Below are 21,228 nucleotides of genomic sequence, written 5' to 3' on the forward strand. Positions count from 1 at the left end.
TGATAATGAGTCATGGGTCATGCTTAAAGTCGCTAACACATTCTTAATAGGATCTGTAAGCCATATCGCGAATAGATTTTAAGAAGGCGAATTTTTTATTATGTGACGCAAACAACGATTCCTGTTTTCGTTTCGAGGTGTAAAAGTGTAGCGCAAAAAGACGAGACTCAGGAAGACAGACACACACAAAGCTGTGTGGTGTCTTTCTGGGTCATCATCTTTTTACCCTCGAAATATGATCCAACAAGCCCAAGCGTCTACCTTTCTGTTTTCGTTTGTTTTTTACGTCGCACGCCCCTTTTTCTATTTGTATCTGCAAAGCATCACATAAGTTAGGCTGCGATTGCTTTATGTGAGTTCTTGAAAAAACTATACTGTCTTGCAGGTGTAGTGTTTGGAAGCAACAAACACTTTTTGACTGCGCAAAAAGTTCGCTGAAATCGAGAGGCGAATGGAGGAACATAAATTTACACTCCAAACTCAACAGTGGAACCGAATATGTGAAGGCAAAAACGGAGAGCTCTAAACTGAAAAGAGATGGCATCTTCGAAGACACCTCCTTGACCCAGAACAAACACGCCCCTTGCAGCAAAGTCAGCTTTATAGACTCATACATAACTATGAGGATACAACTGAAGACCTAATCAAAGAGCTAGCCGAGCGTTATCTAAATACAGATAAAGGATCCATACAACCAGACTAGCGGGGGACTCCTAATCCAAATTTAGACGCACACCTCACAAACGCAGAGGTCTGGAACGCAATTGGAAAACTGCGGACATCTGCGGTAGACCGAACAAAATGACAAATAAGGCTCCCAGGAACTTAAACGCAACATCGATCGCGGCGAGTACGGACCTTATACTGGCTGGCAGGCGACAACAAACCACTAGAGTGAAAACACGCGAAAATCACCTTTATTTCTAAAGCGGGTAAGAATCTCTGCTCTGAGAATCAACGCCCCATTTCATTAACATCATGACTAGGCAAACTAATGAAACATGTCATCCTCAACAGGCTCCAAAACTATGCGCAGGACATGAACCTCTTATCTGTAACAATGTCAGGATTCAGGGCTCATCTGTCTAGCCTCCTACCTGAAACAATGTTGTGGTTCAGGGCCCATCTATCTACCCAGGGCATACTCTTGCAGCTTAACAAAGACATAATCGATGATGATGAGGGAACAGTAACCAAAACAATATTGGGTTTAGACCTTGTCAAAGCTTTTGACAACGCTTCCCAAAAAGCCATTTCAACAAACTTGTCCGAAATCATCCCGGAGAAAGGATACACAACTTCTTCCTATCCTTCCTCACTAAGACAACGGCAGTGATGACGGTCCGAACAAAAAAGTCTGCCTCATACACACTACAAACTAAAGGAACACCACAATGCTCGTCTTGTTCACCTTCCTTTTCAACCTTTCCCTCGTCTAAATTCCCCCCCAAACTGGCACAAATGCAAGACCTACTTCATATGTTCTATGCAGATGAAAAGAATGGGACGGCTACATAGAAGACGCACCCCAAGAAGCAGTATACATCATTTAGGCATGCGCGTGAGAATCCGGCCTCACTTGTTCAAAGGAAAAATCTTATTTGTGATAAGACATAACCAAAGAGGTAGGAGAACTACATCCCCCCGCAAATAAAGATCAATGCCAGTGGACGATTCGTCAGATAGGCACAAACCATGAGAATACTGGGGTTGTATTCACAAACGAATGAAGAATGAAAATAATTCTGAATGTTGTTCAAGGCACTGTCCAGGTCACTTTGATCCTCCTTATTTGTAACTTCTCGGTATAGAATGCAATCGTCAGCAAACAATCGAATATGCACTGGTAGCTTAACAACTTGAACAATATCATTGACATACAAAAGGAAAAGTAGAGGACCCAAAACACTTCCTTGGGGAACACCGGATGAAACTGGAAGAGAGCCCGAACGTTGTCCACCCACTTCAACAAACTGTTTGCGGTCTTTTAAGTATGCAGTAATCCATGTCACTAAAATATCAGGAATGCAAATTTCTTTCATTTTAAAAATTAGTTTATCATGAGGAACTTTATCAAATGCCTTGCTAAAATCCAAAAATATTGCATCGATTTGGCCTTTATTATCTATACAAGAAGCAAATGAATTTATTACTGTAATTAGCTGTGTTACGGTCGAGAATCCTTTTCTGAACCCGTGCTGGAAGCTAGTTAGCACGGTTAGCTAGTTAGCAACGTTTTTGAATGGTGCGACCGATGGGGCATGGTTCTGAATGCTGACAAAAATGTATATATGCCGATAACCCGAAAAACCATACTTCATAGCTACACATATAAATTAGCCTCTATCCCTCTTCAACAAGTATCCAACTACAAATACCTAGGAGTAACAATAAGTAGCAATCTATCGTGGAACTTGCACATAAACAATATCTGCTCTGCTGCATTTAGGAAATTGTGCTGCTTAAGACATAAACTAAAAAATGCTCCTTCTAAAATTAAGCTACTTTGTTATTCTTCAATAATTAGACCTAAACTCGAATATGCATGCATAGTGTGGGACCCGTATACTAAATCTACCGTAAAAAATCTGGAGAGAATACAGAGAAGAGCTGTCAGGTTTATCTTTAATAAATATGCAAGGTCTGACTCCCCCACCACTTTAATGGAGATTAATAAAATTGAACTACTTGAACATCGGCGAAGAAAGCTTAGGTTAGAATTTATTTCTCTCTTATTACATAACAAACTTGGTTTGGATTCCTCATCATACTTAACACCGGCACCAACCAGACAAACTCGTCAACACCATCCCAGTTCTCTAACCCCTATATTCGCTAGAACAGACACTTACAAGTTTTCGTTTTTTCCACGCACAATAACAGATTGGAATGAGCTAGTTAAACCATTATCCCAAGAGTTTTAACCAATTATTTTTTCTATATTGTGTTGTTCTTTTTTAAAATGTTGCGTTTTTTTTTTGTCTCTTGATTGACCTTGTTCGCCCACCCTGCTTGGACTCAGTGTCCGCAGTATTTTGTAAATAATAATAATAAAAAATAATGACACACTTGTTAAGCTGCAATTCACGGTCGAAGCGACGGCACGATTAATCCGCCGCATAGCTATTCGAAGACGAGGGGTTAGGGAAAAAGATCCAAGCCGACTAGTGCAGCCCTTTGCGCTAAGCAGGATACTCAAATTTCTGAAAGTAGAAAAGGAAAAATTGGACAGCATGACACGGCAGTCCTACAAAACCGCCTTAAGACTCCCACTAAATGCCTCGATTGGAAGGCTTTTGAGGCAAGGAATGCACAATTTCATACAATTAACTGAAAGAAGCCCATTTAATGACTCAAACGGCGAAATTAGCCAATTCCATAACTGGCACGAGTATTCTTACCAGGCTTGGAATTAACTTTCAACCTACGAATGAAGACGCCAAAGCATACTTGCCCCGCGACTATAAGACGGCCCTACTAATCAAACCACTCCCCAAAAACATGCACCCCATACACCACGAGGGTAGAAAACAAGCACGGGCCAAAGCCTTACATAATAAATATCGGCATAATAATGATAATAATAATAATAATAATAATAATAATAATAATAATAATAATAATAATAATAATAATAATAATTATAATAATGAGTTTATTTTTGCGAAGAAAGGAGCAGCCGCGAAAAACCTGCTTCGGAGAGCAGCTTGACAGGGCGACGGCCCCCCTACTGATGGCAGTTGGCAGCACAGGATAAATCAACCGATTTAAATATTTACATCAAAAATTAAAAATTGGATGGAATTTCAGTTAAAGCACGAAGAAAATCAAGGTACATCATGTAAAAAGCACTGATGAGGACATGGACAAGCTGGTCATAGAAACAAATGGCGAATTTTACGGGAACAACCGTAAGATCTTTTGGTTGGTTGGTTTATGGGGTTTAACGTCCTAAAGCGACTCAGGCTATGAGAGACGCCGTAGTGAAGGGCTCCGGAAATTTCGACCACCTGGGGTTCTTTAACGTGCACTGACATCGCACAGTACACGGGCCTCTATAATTTCTCCTACAAAGAAATTCTAGCCGCCGCGGCCGAGATCGAACCCGCGTCTTTCGGGTCAGCAGCCGAGCACCGTAACCGCTGAGCCACCGCGGCGGCGTAAAATCTTTTCCACTAACGTGTTAGTGTTGATTGAGTAGAACAGGAAGCCTGTAGCGAAGCATCTGCTTGCCATAGTTTGTGTGCCAGCCAGTAATATGCCAACGTTCTGAATTTCACATGTTATCTGTATTACCGTTTTGTTGAAGCACCGCTTGTTGTCCTTCTTGGTGACGCATTCTCTATACAGTAGGCAGAGCCCACAGTCACACAAAGATGTCATTTTGATGACTTTTAGCAGCTTAAATAATGGCCTTGTGTGCGCGGCGAAAGGAGCTTTAGAAATTAGTCTGATTGCTCTTTTTTGCAGCAATAATAACTTGCTGATATTTTCTCCAGTTGTGATCGCCCACACTAGTGAGCAATAGTTTAAAATAGAGGAACAAGTGCATTGTATAGCACAATAATAATTGAAAGGGGAAATACTGAAAGATGTCGACGTAGGGAACCTATAGTGCGAGAGAGCTTAGAGACTAAGTATTCTACATGCGCATCCCATGTCATATTCTCTGATAAATAGACGCCTAACGTTTTGACACATTTGTTAAGTTGTATTTGACTCTCACTGATTACCAGAGGGGATAACTGGAATAATTTGTTTTTGAGGTGGAAGAGTATGGCTTTTGTTTTATTTACATTAAGTTCTAAACCGTTCTTACATGCTCGTTGATCGATTATGGTCAAGGTCACGTTAGCACGGCTTGATAGATCTATACCTGAATGACCAGAGAAAAACAGACTGTTATAATCAGCGTAAATAATGCATTTTGCAGTTGGATCTACGCTGACAATATCATTAATGTAAAGAATAAATAAATATAAATATAAAGAATAAATAAAAAGGCCCTAACAGGCTTTCTAGTGTAACTCCTGAGATGACAGGCTGCACTGCAGAGGAAAAACCATTAAACCGTCTATTTCGACACACTGTTTCTATTGGATAAGTAAGAAGATATAAGAGACTAGCTGCACCACGTATACCATACCGGTGTAGTTTCTTAAGTAACGTTTCTTGATTCATGCTGTCGAGAGCTTTCGAGAAATTTAAAAATATACTTAGGACTAATTTCTTTTCTTCAAAATTCTTTAAAATATACTTCTTTTGCGTGAGAAGGGCAACCTCAGTTGATCTCTTTTTCTAAATACAAACTTAGCGGGGTTTAAAATATTGTGACGGTCGATGAAGGATGTAACACGTGTGAGAATTAACTTTTCGAAACCTTTTGAGAAAGTAGCCAACATAGAAATTAGGCGATAGTTAGCAAAGTTGTTTTATCGCCTTTTGTAAACAATACTATGACCTCCGCAGAGTGCATGTTGCGTGGAAATACCCCTTCTGAGATACATGCATTGAAACATTTGCTTGTCAGAAAGCTTGATATGTCATGAATAGCAAGTTTAACTGGCTTTATATGAACGCCTGTGCTATCTACAGATTTGCTGTTATTAAGACTGTTGAAACCCGCAACCAACTCGGCGTCTGAAACAAGATTTTAAAAAACGGTAGACTTATTACGAGAATAACTAAGCGGCAAGACTTCATAAGATGAGGAGGGTTGAGCTATGGAAACGAAAAAGTCATTAAATGCGTTCGTCAGTTCAGGTCCCTCACAATCTATTCCGTGACGATCAATTTTGGTGAACGGTTATAGCCTACGTCCTATGATTGAGTTTAATTTCGTCCAGGTCGCCTCACAACTATTGCTCGACGAGAGAAACAGATTCTCATTATACAGTTTTTTCGCGGCGCGAAGCTCCTTTATCACCTTATTTCTGAATGATTTGAAGGTTTTCAACGCGCCAGGACACTTCGTTTTCAAAAAATTAGGTGAGCTGGATTTATATTTGTAACGAAAACATCTAGTAATGTTTCTGGTTCTTCTGTTGCTCTCGTTGGCGCATTCACAGCATTCACACAACAGTGAACATTTAACAGTACATCTAATTCATGCCTCACCGTGCTGTTCGGTAAGAGATTAATATTTCAGTCACCACCAAGGACTTATGTTGGGTTACATATTCAAGAAGGGACTCCAAAAAAGAAAAAAACACACGTATAGCCCGACGGAGGATGATAACAAGCAGTAAATACATATGAACGGAATTTAAGCGTATCTCATAATGGGCGTTTACACTACAAAATTGATCCAGCAGTTCACATTCCATATCGTTTATGATCAACAGTGATACGCCACCCTCTCGTTTACCCTGGCGGTTCAAACAGTAACTCTTATAAGCTGGTATGCTAAATGTATCGTCCTCTGTACAAAACCATGTTTCCGTGAACAACACAACATGAATCGGTAACTTCACTTCAGCAAGAAAACACTTTATGTCATCTTGCTTCCCTCTGCCTGATCGCACATTAAAATGAACAAAGTGTAAACATTGCTGCGAAGTTTTGCAGTGAAAAGCCAGGTTCGATGAACAGGTCGGACTTTGCAGAAAATGAATCATTGAAAAATAAAACAAAAAATAAGAGAACAAACATCAAAACGGCGTTCACATCACGCGTTCGCAAGTTTCGCAAAATCCTCCGAACTACGAATGACTCCCCTTCGTCCTTTCTAATAAGTACACGACCACCGGCATACCACGCGAAGCGATAGCCGTTTGCTGTTGCCGAGTCCCGGCTCAACTGCGGAAGGTGTCTGTGGTACTTCGTCAGGTTTTCCCATATGGAAACAGAAGAGAGGGCCTTTCTGAAAGCTATACGGCCTTCGAGCCACTTGTCGCGAAGCGCTTGGTGTGAGAAACGTACAAGAATCGTGGGTGCTTTCCCGGTTTAGTAGGCAGACGGTGAACATTATCAATGTCACTCGATTTCAGCTCTTGCAGTTTGATCGTTTCAGCGACACCGTTCAGTTTAGCTAGCAAGTCTTCTCCACGGGAAAACGGAATTCCATGAACTTCACTGTTGTGCTTCCCGCTATATAGCTCTAGATCATTTACAGACAGGTTCAGTTGGTCAACAAAACTTTTCTCTTCTAGCTTCTGGACGCGCCTTTTAAGGCTATCTATTCCTTTTTCTTGTTGTTCCTGTTTCTCTAGGATGGCATCATATTTGGCTGACATCATTTCTACGATGTCTTCACTTCCTCGACTTGAGACGGCAAACATGCGAGCGCGTCGAACTTCTGAACAATATCAGTGAGGCTTGCAGCAAGTTCTACTTCAACGGAACCCTTCCTTCCAGATTTTGCCTTCGAGTTGAGGCAAGGCACAGAGCGCCACGTTTTGCGACCGGCTTCACCTTTAGGTTTGAAGGTTGCCTCCGACCAACCCGAGCAAGTACAAAGGTGATAGCCGCACTTACATTAGGAGCACAGCAGGACCTGGTCATCGGCTGGCACGGCTTCGTCACCAGATGGGCATACAGCAGACATTTCGGCGCAGTGTACAAAAGATAGGACACAAACAGTGTGGCAGCAGCGTGGCAGTGCGGGAAGGGATACATCAGACAAAATAAAAAAAGCTTCACTCAGCACCAACCTCGAAACGAAATAAGAGAAGATTAGGTGGATATCCTCGCTCTGCCGCCGTTGCCGCCAAATTGCCGCCAATAGCCCGAGGTTTCATCGACCAGGCAGTGGATGAGTCTGGCTGCCTGAATTTCACGACGGACTCCATGATTACGTATCATGATCTAACCAATCACTTTAAACTCGACAGGAGAACTTTCCACCTTCCGCACAACCTCCTGGCTAAAGAACAAGAGGTTACGTGGCGTCGTCTGTCGTCTCGAGATCGATACGCATCCCATCACTCCTCGCGCACATTTATCCTGATCAATACACACCGAATTGTAAACATTGCGCCCCACGAGCCAACAACAATCACATCCTATGGGATTGCAAAATAAAGCCACGCCCGGATGACCTAGTTACCGCTCCTTCTCTCGAGCGGTAGGAGACCGCGCTGGCTAGCTCTCACCGAAGAACCCAAGTTCTGGCACTGGAGTGGGCAGACAAAGTCGTCGAGGGCTATGTACTGTCGACCACTTAAAGCGACCTCTTAGCACCAAGCTCTTTCTGACGAATAAAATGTTTTACAGTCAATCGATACCGAGCAGAAAAAAAGGAAGCGGAGCCTTGTCTTGTGTATTCTAGTAATTACCATCCTTGCGTCAGAATTTCGCCAAGTGCTAAGAGGGATTCATTGATTGAAAGAGCTATAATGGGCACACGTGCGCTCGCCATCCGCTCAAGCTGGCCTTTATCTGTTACTGCCCGACACTGCGTTTATTTTTATGAGTTTATTGTAGTAATAGCTTACTACTTAGAGCCCAGCGCTTATCATGTGCGCTGCTTTGCGCTGACGAGAAGTTTAAGAGATGGATCACCAACACGCCCAATTTTGTCTGTTATTTTAAAATGAGGACGACGAGAAAAAATTCTAATAATCGGATTTTACTGAGAACGTGAAACCAGGCAAAGCAAAGTTTCACTGCTTAGTGCATCAATTTCCGCTTTACTGCACTCTGTACTGTGCTGCTTTGATTGTTTGCTTCCATAGCGCAGAGCCGCTACAGTAAGCATAGGAGTGTTATACTGTGCTAAGTTCGTTCCGTCTAGAAAGTGTTTTTCAACTTCTTATTCGTTAGTACTTTCGCGCACGGCAAGGGCGTCCGTGCGGCGGCGACGACTTTCAAGCTGCTGAGAGTGACTGCTGGAGAGAGTTTCTTCGTTTGCCCGGAGACTAGCAGAACTGCAGATCGCGCGCGTTCTGCGCATTCTCACGCTCCTCTCAGCTGTAATTTCGCCGCTCGAAGATTGTGGCATCGCGTCAGCTCTCGGTCCTACCATCTGCTTCTCATTTTTGTTATCGTAAGTCGGAGGATGCCCCTGGCCTGCAAGTGTGTGAAAGTTTTTCGTCGCGCCAAGTCAGGCTTCCATACCTGCTTCTCTTTAGCTCTCTTATCTTAACCATCTCCTATTTTTTAGTTGTATCTTATATTAACTACCCGTTTCTCATCGGCTCTATCTTACTTTAACCCGCGTGATCGCTCTGGCGTCGCGCCAGCTGTGTCGTCAGTTTTCACTGAAGCTCGTCTGAGAGGAGTCCCGGAAAACAGCTGTCACCGTAAAATCAGAATGAGGCGTCTTCAGTGTCAGGCTAAGAAATTGTGGTCTATGTTCTTGTTGAGGGCAGTTTTAAAAGCGAAATGGATTGCAGGAAAGACGGTGCGCCCTTTCGGATGGCTCATAGGCTGTGGTGGCCGCCCTCAGATATACGCCGCTATCGCCGCTTGAGCAGCCTCAATCTTCAGCCGCTTCCAGGATGATCGCGGACGACCTATGCCCTGTTGATCCTACAACTCTTCACAGGCTCTTGTCTCCTACAGTGATATTTTTGACTTTGAGGAGCGTACCTTGGGTCAAACCTCTGTTCTCGCTCACAGCATTGACACCAGCGAGGCCCGCCTTATTCACAGATGGCCCCGTAGGGCCTCTCTCTCTCTGAGCGCAGTGTCATTCAGGCGAAGGTGGACAAGATGTTGGCCCACAACATATCGAGCCTTCGAGTGTTCCTTGGCCGTCCCCTGTCGTGCTTGTTAAACAGGTCAAACCTGGTGATTCTGCGTCGATTACCGCCACCTGAATAACGTCACAAAGAAAGACTTCTACCCTCTGTCTCGATTTCACGAAGCTCTCAACTGCTTGCACGGCGCTAGCTACTTTTCCTCCATCGATCTTCACTCATGATACAGGGAGATCGCTGTCAATGAACGGGATCGGGAGAAAACCACCTTTGTCATTCCGGATGGTCTGTATCAATTTAAGTCATGCCTTCCGGCCTCTGCAATGCCCTTGCGACCATCGAGCGCATGATGGACTCCCTCCTGCGCGGCTTCAATCGGACGACGTGCCTCTGCTACTTATATGACATGATGTTTTTTAGTCTACATTCCAAAGCCACCTGCACAGCCTCTCAACTATCCTTTCCATCTTCCGCCTCACCGGTCTTCAGCCGAACTCGAAGAAATGTACCTTTGGATGCCGTCAGCTCAACTTCCTTGGTCACTTGGTCGATTATGCTGGGATCCAACCCGACCTCGACAAAGTCCGCGCCGTGCGCTCCTTTCCTACTTCCCGTTCCTCCGGTGATGTGCGCAGCTTCCTCGGGCTATACTCATATTTCCGCCGGTTCATCGAGAACTTTCCTGAAATAGGCCGACCTCATACCACGCTCCGCAGAAGGAAGTCCCATTCTCTTGGGGACCTACCCAAACTGCTGCCTTCAGAACCCTTATCAGTGACCTCACCGCTCCACCTGTCTTGGCTCACTTTGATCCTTCAGCCCCTACGGAACTTCGGACCGACGCGAGCGGCCATTGCACTGGTGCCCTACTTGCTCAGCGGCAACGCAATCAGCTTTGCGTCATTGCGTACGCCAGCCGTCTCCTTTCTGTGTAATAGTGCACCTATTCTAGCCCGTGCGGGAATGCCTCGTCCTCGTTTGGGCCATTGCCAAATTCCGCCCTTACTTCTCTGGGCACCCTTTCCCTGTTATAACGGATCATCACGCCTTATGGTGGCTTTCTTAGCTCAAAAACCCTACTGGCAGGATGGGGGTGCTGGGCTCTTCGCCTTCAAAAATATGCATTTTCTGTCCTCCATATGTTCGGCCGCTTGCACCAGGACGCAGACTGCTTATCCCGTCACCCTGTCGATCCGTCTTCCTCCAAAGAATGCGAGGCTGACGACTGCGTTTTGTCCATCTCGTACTTTCAAGCACAGCGCTTGGATCCCTCGCTGCGCTCCCTGGTCGACCGCCTGATACTTCGATTCGCAAAAGCTGAGATAATAGATCAATATGACACCTCCACAGTAGCCAACAACATAAATATGTGAACACTGAATTAAACTAGAAAACCAGGAAGCCCTATATACCTGTCGGCAGCTGGCAGCGCCCGGCAGTCCCCGCTGGCGGTGTGCGTCGAAAATCCGCGACGATGGTTGCCCCCACGCGGGTGCACTATACTGACAGAAAAGAAATTTGGCTGGTTTGACATGGCTTGAACCTAGTTATACAAGCGAAAGCAGCTCTGTTAAGCATGGTTAGACTGGCGCCTGCGGCGAACAGTTGACACGCTCGGACCGGCGCGCGCTTCATCTATGGCGAGGCTGAGTGACAAGAGCAAGAGAAGCAGCTGCTAAATCCCAGCTAATCACGTGGTAGCGCAACGGCAAGGCTCCGCCTCCGAGCATGAGCAGCTGAGACGCCTCTCTGCAGCGGGTCACGTGGGCTGACGTCACAGGACACACCTCCGCTCCGCCGGCTGAAGATAAAACGCTCGCCACATTTTATCTTGGCAGTTTGCCTCGAGGACTTATTATTGGCTTATTGGGGTTTAACGTCCCAAAGCGATTCAGGCTATGAGGAACGCTGTAGTGAAGGACTCCGGAAATTACAACCACCTGGGGTTCTTTAACGTGCACTGACATCGCACAGTACACGGGCCTCTAGAATTTCGCCTCCATCGAAATTCAGCCGCCGCGCCCGGAACTTGCCTCGAGGAGTAGAGCTTTCCATCTAAAAAAAAAAATGCTATCTCTCCTAGCTGGTAAGCTCTACTTTCAAAAGGCGAAAGCCTTTATTGGCTCATCGTTGTCCGTCCGTCCGCGAAAACTATCACACTATAGCTTGAGCAGGGTGTGTTGCTGGGCAAGTTGGTTTGACATTCTGAACATTGTAGCGCAGGCAGACGAGGGACAAAGAGAGGACGAGACACACAGTGCGCTGAACTAACAACTTTAATATCAAAGGAGGGTGACTCGCACGTCCTTATACAGTATCCATGAAGCCAGTGATGTAGGGCACATGAGCAAGTCAAGGCAAAAAAAATGCAATAAAACCAGAAGCAAGGGAAGCACGAAGGAGCATATTGAACCTACACTACACAGAAGCAAAAAAAAAACACACACACGAGAGGTATTGACCCATTCTGGTCGGCCAGGTATCAGGTACGCCCCTGAGTACACAAAAACCAAAGATCGGCACAGAAGGGGAGAGGGGGAAGGACATAATAACAACACTTAGTAAAGAAGAAATCTACATGCGCCTGCACTATAGCTGTCAATCATCCTTATGACGTCATCAGTGGTGTAATACGCCGTAATCAAAAATGATTGAATTCATCGTGGCATAGTATGACGTAACCAATAATTGGTGGAAAATTAGTAATTAGTCATCAGCCATTCCAAGACGTTGCTAGACGTTTCCTAGACATCATCACGTGCTTGGTGGTGGTGGTGGTGGTGGTGAAAACATTTATTAAGAATGATCAGGAGGTATGTTTGGATCAGCCCGTAAGGGACCGATCATTACAAGCACTAGGTGGAGGTCCCTAGTATGGGACCCCAGTGGCGGTTGCCGCCGCCCGGGTGCGCCCGATTAAGGCTTGTTGGGCCTGTAAGCCGTGGCAGCCGAGCAGGGTCGCCTCCCAGTCCTCCCGGGTTGGGTTGGGGATGGGGGAATAGCGGGGTTGGAGGGGCAGGCCCATGCGCATGCGCATGCGCTGGCGCATGGTGGCGCCATCGTTGTGCGGGCTGACACTCCACCCGACCGAGCCAGACGCCTCCTTCGAGTCTCACCAGGCGGATGCCTCCCAAGCGTTCTCACGTTTCGCCAACCGTGCGCGCTCGCACTGAACAGCGTCAACGAAAATCACGGGAGGCCATTTGATTAGCTCACTCACCTACCGACTCTCCAAACACCAAGAAATTGAAAGACAGGGAAAGGAACCGGCTCAAGCGTCTCAACAGTTAACCTGGAACAAACTTCGAGCCACACATTATGGAATTCAGCGAAGATGCATCAGCAGAATGATTCAGCAAAATACATCAGCAGATTGATTCAGCCAGTAAAGTAAGTTGAATTGGCCACAGAAGCGTAGTCTTTCATTCGCAAAAAAAGCGGGCGATCAGCAACAGAGGCAGTCAACTCGACGCGAAAAGGCTTTTGCCTCGCGCACTTTAGATCGTCGAAGTGCCCCCCTAATTTTTTTCTTCCCATTTCATCGCCTGTTTTCTCTTCCTCTTATTCTGTTTAGGTGGTCCTGTTCTGAACAACAAATGGCTAGCATACTGTGGTAAAGCGGCGTCACTTTCTATTTCAAATAACTAAAGAAAGCAAAAAAAAATACCCGCGCATCCCGAGCTTTCTGCATCTCACTAAAAGGCTCAGCACAACAAAACAAAGAACAAGAGGACGGAAACACCGACCAACAGCGACCCGTTCTATCTACGTGTATATATAAGAGACTATAAATTTTGTGATTTAACGTCCCGAAGCGACACATAGGCTATGAGAGAAGAGCATTCAAGACTCTGGCCCGGGCTCTAAGCCTTCAGATGCAAGTCTCTACTCGATCATCATTACACTGCAGCGTATTTCCCTGTTCTTCAGTATACGCGGTTTCGGAAGGACGCAGCTGTACGCTATACTGCGCGCTCCACAAATCCTTTCTTTAGCTTGATTATGTTCTTTATGGAGATTTTTTTTAACCTAGAAGAAAAGTTATTTTCTGTTTAATGAAGAGGACCAGAACACTTTAAGCGTTCAGTCTGAATTCTGCGCAGGGGATTGAGTAATTCGTTTTATGGCTCCCTTCAAGATAAAAAAAAATAATGAATAAATGAGACGTCTAAATCCCTCTTTACTTGTCAAACCTACCGCGCCATCTCATCTATTACTTTATAAACGACAGGATTTAGGTTTGTTTTGGTTTTGTGGGTTTAAGGTCCCAAGCGATTCACCCTATGAGGGATGTTATAGTGAGGGGCTCTGGAAATTCAGACCACCTGGGGTTCTGTGCGATCAAGATAATTTACACAAAAAAACTAAACGCCAGCCCTTTAACCTTGCTCTTGAAGCCCGCTATCAGAAACAACGTAATGTTCTATACTATCTACTAATACAAACTACCCAGCGCCATTATAAAAAGCAATTCGTCTAAATAAAACTGCAAGCGATCATCGAAACTATTTAGCAAATTTTGTAACTCCTGCCCTCACAATATCTAAAGTTATATTTATCCGCTTAACATATGATCTACCTAATAATACTGCTAACGCCTTCTGCGAACACTTTTCATTATGCTGCAATTCGCAACACTTGCACCGTTCTTCCCATTGCCATCTTTTTCCCAGTTATCCCGGATGAAGTGCACATAACTATCTCTGAACTCGAAAATATTAGGTGAGGTTGGCACGCATTTGTGTGCGCCATTTAAAATGAGGTTCCAAAAATATCTGGCACAATTACCTATATAATATTTGTAATTTGGCTTCGTATTACTTACAGGGGGTCCCGTTGCCGTCTCCTGAATCTGGGACTCTCGCCTGTATTCTGGTGTGCCTGTAGTTATTCCTCATGTAATCAATAAATTATATTCTTACATTTGAAAGTGATGGAGTCAAGAAAAAAGGGATAAAACATGAAGTGTCACTTGTAGCAGGGTAATAGTGAATTAATGAATATAAAGAAAGAGGGTTCACAGCAAAAACAAGGAGTAACAACCAAACACAATAAACGTCATTACGGAATATCAGAGGTAAGGAAATGCAAAGAAAACATCATCCGGCCGTGTAATGTTTTCAAAGCGTACATATGGGCTAGTTGGTTGTGATTTATATTAAGCGTAAGACTAGCGCTGAATACACGGACAAAGAAAAAGAATATCAGAATATTAGTCAATGAAATATCGGGTGCGCCAGGGAAGTACAAGGGCAATTTTTATTTAAAATTTACGTCATCGACGTAATCCAAATCGGCAACGATGTAAAATATATCTTATATGCAGACGACAGTAGTTTGCTTCTAGAACTGACGTTAATTGCGTAATTCGGAGCAGCAAAGATGTGCTGTCCAAACTACATACAGAGCCCCGGAGAAATGATCTAATGATCAACCGGGGAAACACAAAAGCTGTGATGTTTAGAGCAAAAAATATGAAGTAGAACTTTGATGAGAGCTTAACTTTGAGCGGAAATGAAGTAGTAATAACAGATGTACTAAAAACGCTAAGTGTTTGTTTCAACGAATTTATGCTCTGGGATCATCATGTGGCTCGTAGATAACTAAGCTAGCTCGGGTGCTTGGCATCCTTCGGAAATTCCAATGCACCCTACTGACCACAGCCAGACTTCTTATTTACCAAGCTTTGTTTTCGGCAATACCTACCTATTGGAGCCGCCGCGGTGGCTCAGTGGCTATGGTGCTTGGCTGCTGTCCCGAAAGACGTGGGTTCGATCCGGCCGCGGCGGTTGAATTTCTTTGGAGGAGAAATTCGAGGCCCGTGTACTCTGCGATGTCAGTGCACTTCAAAGAACCCCATGTGGTCGAAATTTCCGGAGCCCTCCACTACGGCGTCTCTCATAGCCTTAGTTGCTTTGGGACGTTAAACCCCATGAAACCAAACCTACCTATTGCAACCTATTCTGGGACAGCACAACAATTGCCAATTTATACAAGCTTATAATATTGCAGAAAGGCACGTTAAAAGCTATAACTGATATCCAAATAAGATCGCCATTGAGTGATTTATCTTGTGATGAAGTCATGAAAGTTGCCCCATATATGAGTACCATAATGTGGCCTTATGAAAGTCTCAGTTACACCGTAAGAGCCCCGCCTCGGTGGCTCACTGGTTACGGCGCTGGGCTGCTGATCCGGATGACGCAGGTTCAATCCAAGCCGCGGCGGCTGAATTTCGATGAAGGCGAAATTCTAGAGGCCCGTGTACTGTGCGATGCCAGTGCACGTTAAAGAACCCCAGGTGGTCGAAATTTCCGGAGCCCTTCACTACGGCGTCCCTCATAGCCTGAGTTGCTTCGGGACGTTAAACCCCAATAAACCAAACCAAACCAGTTACACCGTAAGAGCTGTTTGACTTCAAACATTGCTCAGTTAACCACTAGTACACATCAAGGTAAGTTGCTGGGCGAGTTGGTTCCGATATTCCATGTCTACAGCGCAACGAACGGGACAAGAAGAAGGACACAGGCAGGAGCAAAACACAGCGCTGACTCACAACGGAAATCTTTATTAGCTGCCAGCCGGATTAAGTACCTAACTGGCGGCCAAAAATGGAGAGTAATGGACACAAGACATGCAGCGGAAACACAAAATTCAGAAAATCAAAAAACTCAAAATAAAGTACATGCGTGTCAACATTCGCATTCGAGGTAGCGTTTTTCTTTTTCTGACAGCAATACAGATGGTGCGCTTATAAATTCTTCCGGGGCCTTGCTATCATGTGCGCTTCTATAATTTCTCTTGTCAGTGAATCGCGGTTCCTAGCTATCACAACGCACTCGTTGTACAGTGGCTCACAGGCATCATTGTCATCTTCGTCGTCAACATCATCACTTTGGCAGTTTCTGCTGTGTTTCGCTACGTGGCTATGTATCAACGAGAGATTAAAAGAGCGAGATTATAATGTCGCACGTGGCCCAACGTAGGCCACGTAGCGAAACACTGCAGTAACTGCAAAAGTCATGATGTTGATGACGAAGATGACAACGATGTCTGTGAGCCATTGTACTACGAGTGCGTTGTGATGGGTAGGAACCGCGATTCGCTGACAAGAGAAATTATAGAACCGCACATGATAGCAAGGCTCCCGGAAGAATGTATAAGCGCACCATCTGTATTGCTGTCAGAAAAAGAAAAACGCTACCTCGAATGCGAATGTTGACACGCGTGTGCTTTATTTTTGAGTTTTTGTTTTTATTTTCTGTTTCCGCTGCATGACTTGTGTCCATTACTTTCCATTTTTGGCCGCCAGTTAGGTACTTATTCCAGTTGGCAGCTAATAAAGATCTCAGTTGTGAGTCAGCGCTGTGTTTTGTTCCTGCCTGTGTCCTTCTTGTCCCGTTCGTTGCGCTGTAGTCATGCAAGTACACAACATCATAAGACACGACAAGAATTATCGTATGCGCTACCTTCGGCACTAAATAAATGTGCATTCTCCAAAAAATTAATTGCTTCATCTTCATTCAAGCATACACAAAAGTGGTTTGTTCAATCTCTGAAGAACAGGGCGCTTACAAAACGTGTATACTTTCTAATTGTCTTCTAAGTTTACACCGATGTTTATGCGTTCCATGATATCCTTCCGGAGTGTTTGCTGGGTTTCTTTTATTCTATGTTTCTTTGAATTTCTTCATTTTGATCATCACTGTAATTTCCTGTTTCATGTCGCCCTAATTTGTAAACTGTGTACATAATTATGTGTTTCCCACCATTGTACTGTTATGTGCATTGCCCTGCCGAATACGCGTAGGCGATGGGAGCTTGTCAAGCCGCATGATGCTGCTTCTTACCCATTCGTTCGTCAAACTGTGTCGCTTGCTTGGAAGTAACCATACAAAGAACGAAAAATGTCAGTAGTGTTCCCGTTGACAAGCGAAGGGTGTTTTAGATGATGCGCATAACCTATCGTCGAAAGATATTCAGGTTGCGAGGTGTCAGGTCGATTATCTATGAGAATTGCCAGAAAGTTTATGCAGTGATCTGACTCCAGGGCTACATAAAAATGCCGCCTAAAGTGTTAAAACTGGAAAGAAGTTTGATCGGGATAGATTATAAGGTTGTATTTCTTCCCTTTTCTTGGAATAAAATGCATGTAGCCTATGATGCATTGGCTGTTAGACAATTTCTTTCCTGTGCCTTCATCAAGAGGAAGCATAGGGGTTTCTGCAGAGTTAAATAATTCTATATCTTTTGCTGCTAACAAGTTGCTCGTGTAATAAATTCGGCAAAAGGGAAAATGTTTGTGATATTATTTGTATGTATGTAAATGGCCCTAAATAAAAATAATATGCGTTCTCAGATTAAGATAGGCACTAAGCCGAGGTGATTATTTTTGTTTTCAATGAAGCGTCTATATGTGCAGAGAAAATGTGCTGACACGAAAGAATGAACCTTAATTTTCAAAGAAACGCTCTAGTTCTCTCGGCAAGAAATCGTATATAACGAAATATGAAAAATGTCGCTTTTTCAATTTTGCGAAATCACAAATTTATTACCATGCAGAACCACACAAAATTTTTTACAGCCTCAATCTCTTCACATGAATTATATGCAAACTTTTCTGTTTTATTTTAAGCAAAAAAAAACTTTCTCTGTTGGATAGTAGCCGTACATAATTAGGAACCATTCCGCAAAATGCGAAGCATTAAACATATTTTACGAAGGGAATGCACACTTCTTAGAATTCAGTTATTTTACACTAAAACCCAGCATTGCTTCCGTAAGCGTCTATCCTGTGAACCACAGTTAGCATCATTCACACATAAACTCCAAATTATTCTTAATCGCCCCTCATTATCTGACTGCACCTCTCTCGATTTCGCGAATGCTTTCAAAAATACGGTGTTAACTCTTTCCTAAGCTAAGCAAACTAAACCTCGATTTGCATATTTTTTTTTCCTGGCTTAACGGCACTAATGATGTCTGCATTCTACAGAACGATCTCACTTTTTTATCTGAATTATAGAACTTGTGCTTAATGCAACCTATTTTTTCTCGATGCAAAATTTTAAGTGCTTCCCGCGCATGATTCCCCTTTCGTGCAAAATTATCTAAGACTATACTCAAGGAAATCACGCCATAACGCTCCCTCAGAGTTCCAATATCTTATGGAGTTATGAGACAGGAAGCGAGGGCCTCGGTTCTGGCAGCCTTGACGCCATAGGAAGCATAAGAGGGCTCTCACACAGCTTCCACCCTCGCCGTTCGATGACGTTCTACGTCACATCAGCGGTAAGTCAGGACGTGCTACGTCCGCCGCTTAAGAACGTGGGTGGCGCTGGTGAACACTCCCAAGGTTAGGTTATTTGTAAACAAAAATACCTCCGAAAGCAGAAGATTTGACAGCCGTCGCCGTAGCTCAGCGGTAGAGCCCCGGACGCGCAATTCGGAGGTCGTGGGTTCGGATCCCACCGGCGGCATGTGGTTGTTTTTTCTTCTGCTTTTCTCATCAATTAGCTTTAAGCATTAACATATTCAGCAATATTATAAATTCATCAACACCACAAAATAAATAAATGAATTAAAAATCCCCTGTGCCCCTTGGTTTCTACGGCTGTTGGCTTCTCTCATATTTATAACGAGCCCCTCATTCCCCTTCCCTTGTTTGCTTAATTGCTTAGCGAGGGCCTCGGTTCTGGCAGCCTTGACCCCATAGGAAGCATAAGAGGGATCTCACACAGCTTTCACTCTCGCCGTTCGATGACGTTCTACGTCACATCAGCGGTAAGTCAGGACGTGCTACGTCCGCCGCTTAAGAACGTGGGTGGCGCTGGTGAACACTCCCAAGGTTAGGTTATTTGTAAACATAAATACCCCCGAAAGCAGAAGATTTGACAGCCGTCGCCGTAGCTCAGCGGTAGAGCACCGGACGCGTAATTCGGAGGTCGTGGGTTCGGATCCCACCGGCGGCATGTGGTTGTTTTTTCTTCTGCTTTTCTCATCAATTAGCTTTTAAGCAATAACATATTCAGTAATATTATAAATTGATCAACACCACAAAATAAATAAATGAATTAAAAATCCCCTGTGCCCCTGGTTTCTGTGGCTGTTGGCTGCTCTCATATTTATACCGAGCCCCTCATTCCCCTTTCCTTGCTTGCTTAATTGCTTAGCGAGGGCCTCGGTTCTGGCAGCCTTGACGCCATAGGAAGCATAAGAGGGTTCTCACACAGCTTCCACCCTCGCCGTTCGATGACGTTCTACGTCACATCAGCGGTAAGTCAGGACGTGCTACGTCCGCCGCTTAAGAACGTGGGTGGCGCTGGTGAACACTCCCAAGGTTAAATTATTTGTAAACACCCACCTCGTCTACTTAGAACCTGGTCTGTTTCTTCAACCGTTTGTCGGTGACATATTTGGTGGAGGTGCGGGGTTCTTTCCGACATCTGCGTGCCCCGAAGGCTCTCTATGAACACGGATTTGACTCCGATTCATCGCAGTACGAGCCGCCGAATCCAAGGTCAGTCACCAGAGTACAGTCCGTTATCCCCTAGGTCCAGGGCTACAGCCGCGACGCGCAGGACTGACGCGGCACCTATGGCTAGCAACGGAGACGCGGCAGCTATGGCTGACAACGGGAACTCAGCTGCTCATTTCCTGGTCCTCCAGCCGCGAACGCCGCCGACCTTCCATGGCGAAGTGTTTGAGGACGCGGAGGACTGGCTTGACCAGTTCGAGCGCGTTGCCAGGTACAACGGCTGGGATGCGGAGCGGAAGCTGCACAATGTTTACTTCGCTCTTGACGACTCGGCGCGGACGTGGTAAGAGAACCACGAGACAACGTTTCCTTCTTGGGAACGGTTCCGTAGCCAGTTGCTGGCGACCTACGTCAACACCTACCGTCGGGAACGAGTTGAGTCGGCGCTGCAGTCAAGGAACCAGCGACCCAATGAGAGCGTCGCAATGTATTATGAGGACATGACACAGCTGTTCAGAAGGGCGGATCCAAACATGGCCGAGGACAAGAAAGTGCGCCACCTGATGCGCGGGATAAAAGAAGAACTGTTTGCTGGGCTTGTGCGAAACCCGCCTAACACCACTTCGGAGTTTCTAACAGAGGCCACTACCGTCGAAAAGACCTTGCAACAACGCGCCCGCTATTACAATCGCGCCGTGAACACCGTATCAACTGCCGACTTTGCGCCAGCCTCCAGCGACTCCGCTGACACCCTTCGGGAGCTGGTTCGATCTATCGTCAAAGAAGAGCTGCACAAAATGCGCCTCTCTGCCCAGTCGCAGCCGCAGTGTCCGTCGTTAGCACAAATTATCCGAGAGGAAGTGCAGCAGGTGGTCCCTGAACCTGTTGCCCCTGCTGCCCTTGCACCGACGCCCCCGCGCCAGACGCACGCGTCGGTACTCCGACAGAACTGCGACCTCGCCCCTTGGAGCACACGCCCATCTGCATCTGCTTTCCAGCCGCGGCCCCCGCCTGTCCCTGTGTTGCCCGAAGCCAGGCTGCGGAAGACGGACGGGTGGCGGGCACCTGACCATCGGCCCCTTTGCTACCACTGCGGTGAGGCTGGCCATA

General features: G+C 45.2%; 1 non-coding gene across 1 annotated transcript; it reads left to right on the plus strand.

The window, feature by feature from the left end:
* The first annotated feature begins 19,048 nt into the window (after positions 1–19,048).
* Positions 19,049–19,120, plus strand: TRNAA-CGC (transfer RNA alanine (anticodon CGC)). The gene has a single exon. It is a non-coding gene; the product is annotated as a tRNA-Ala (tRNA).
* Positions 19,121–21,228: the final 2,108 nt, after the last annotated feature.

This window comes from Amblyomma mixtum, chromosome 6, assembly GCF_055824585.1.
Source record: "Amblyomma mixtum isolate Tamu chromosome 6, ASM5582458v1, whole genome shotgun sequence".
Classification (NCBI taxonomy): domain Eukaryota; kingdom Metazoa; phylum Arthropoda; class Arachnida; order Ixodida; family Ixodidae; genus Amblyomma; species Amblyomma mixtum.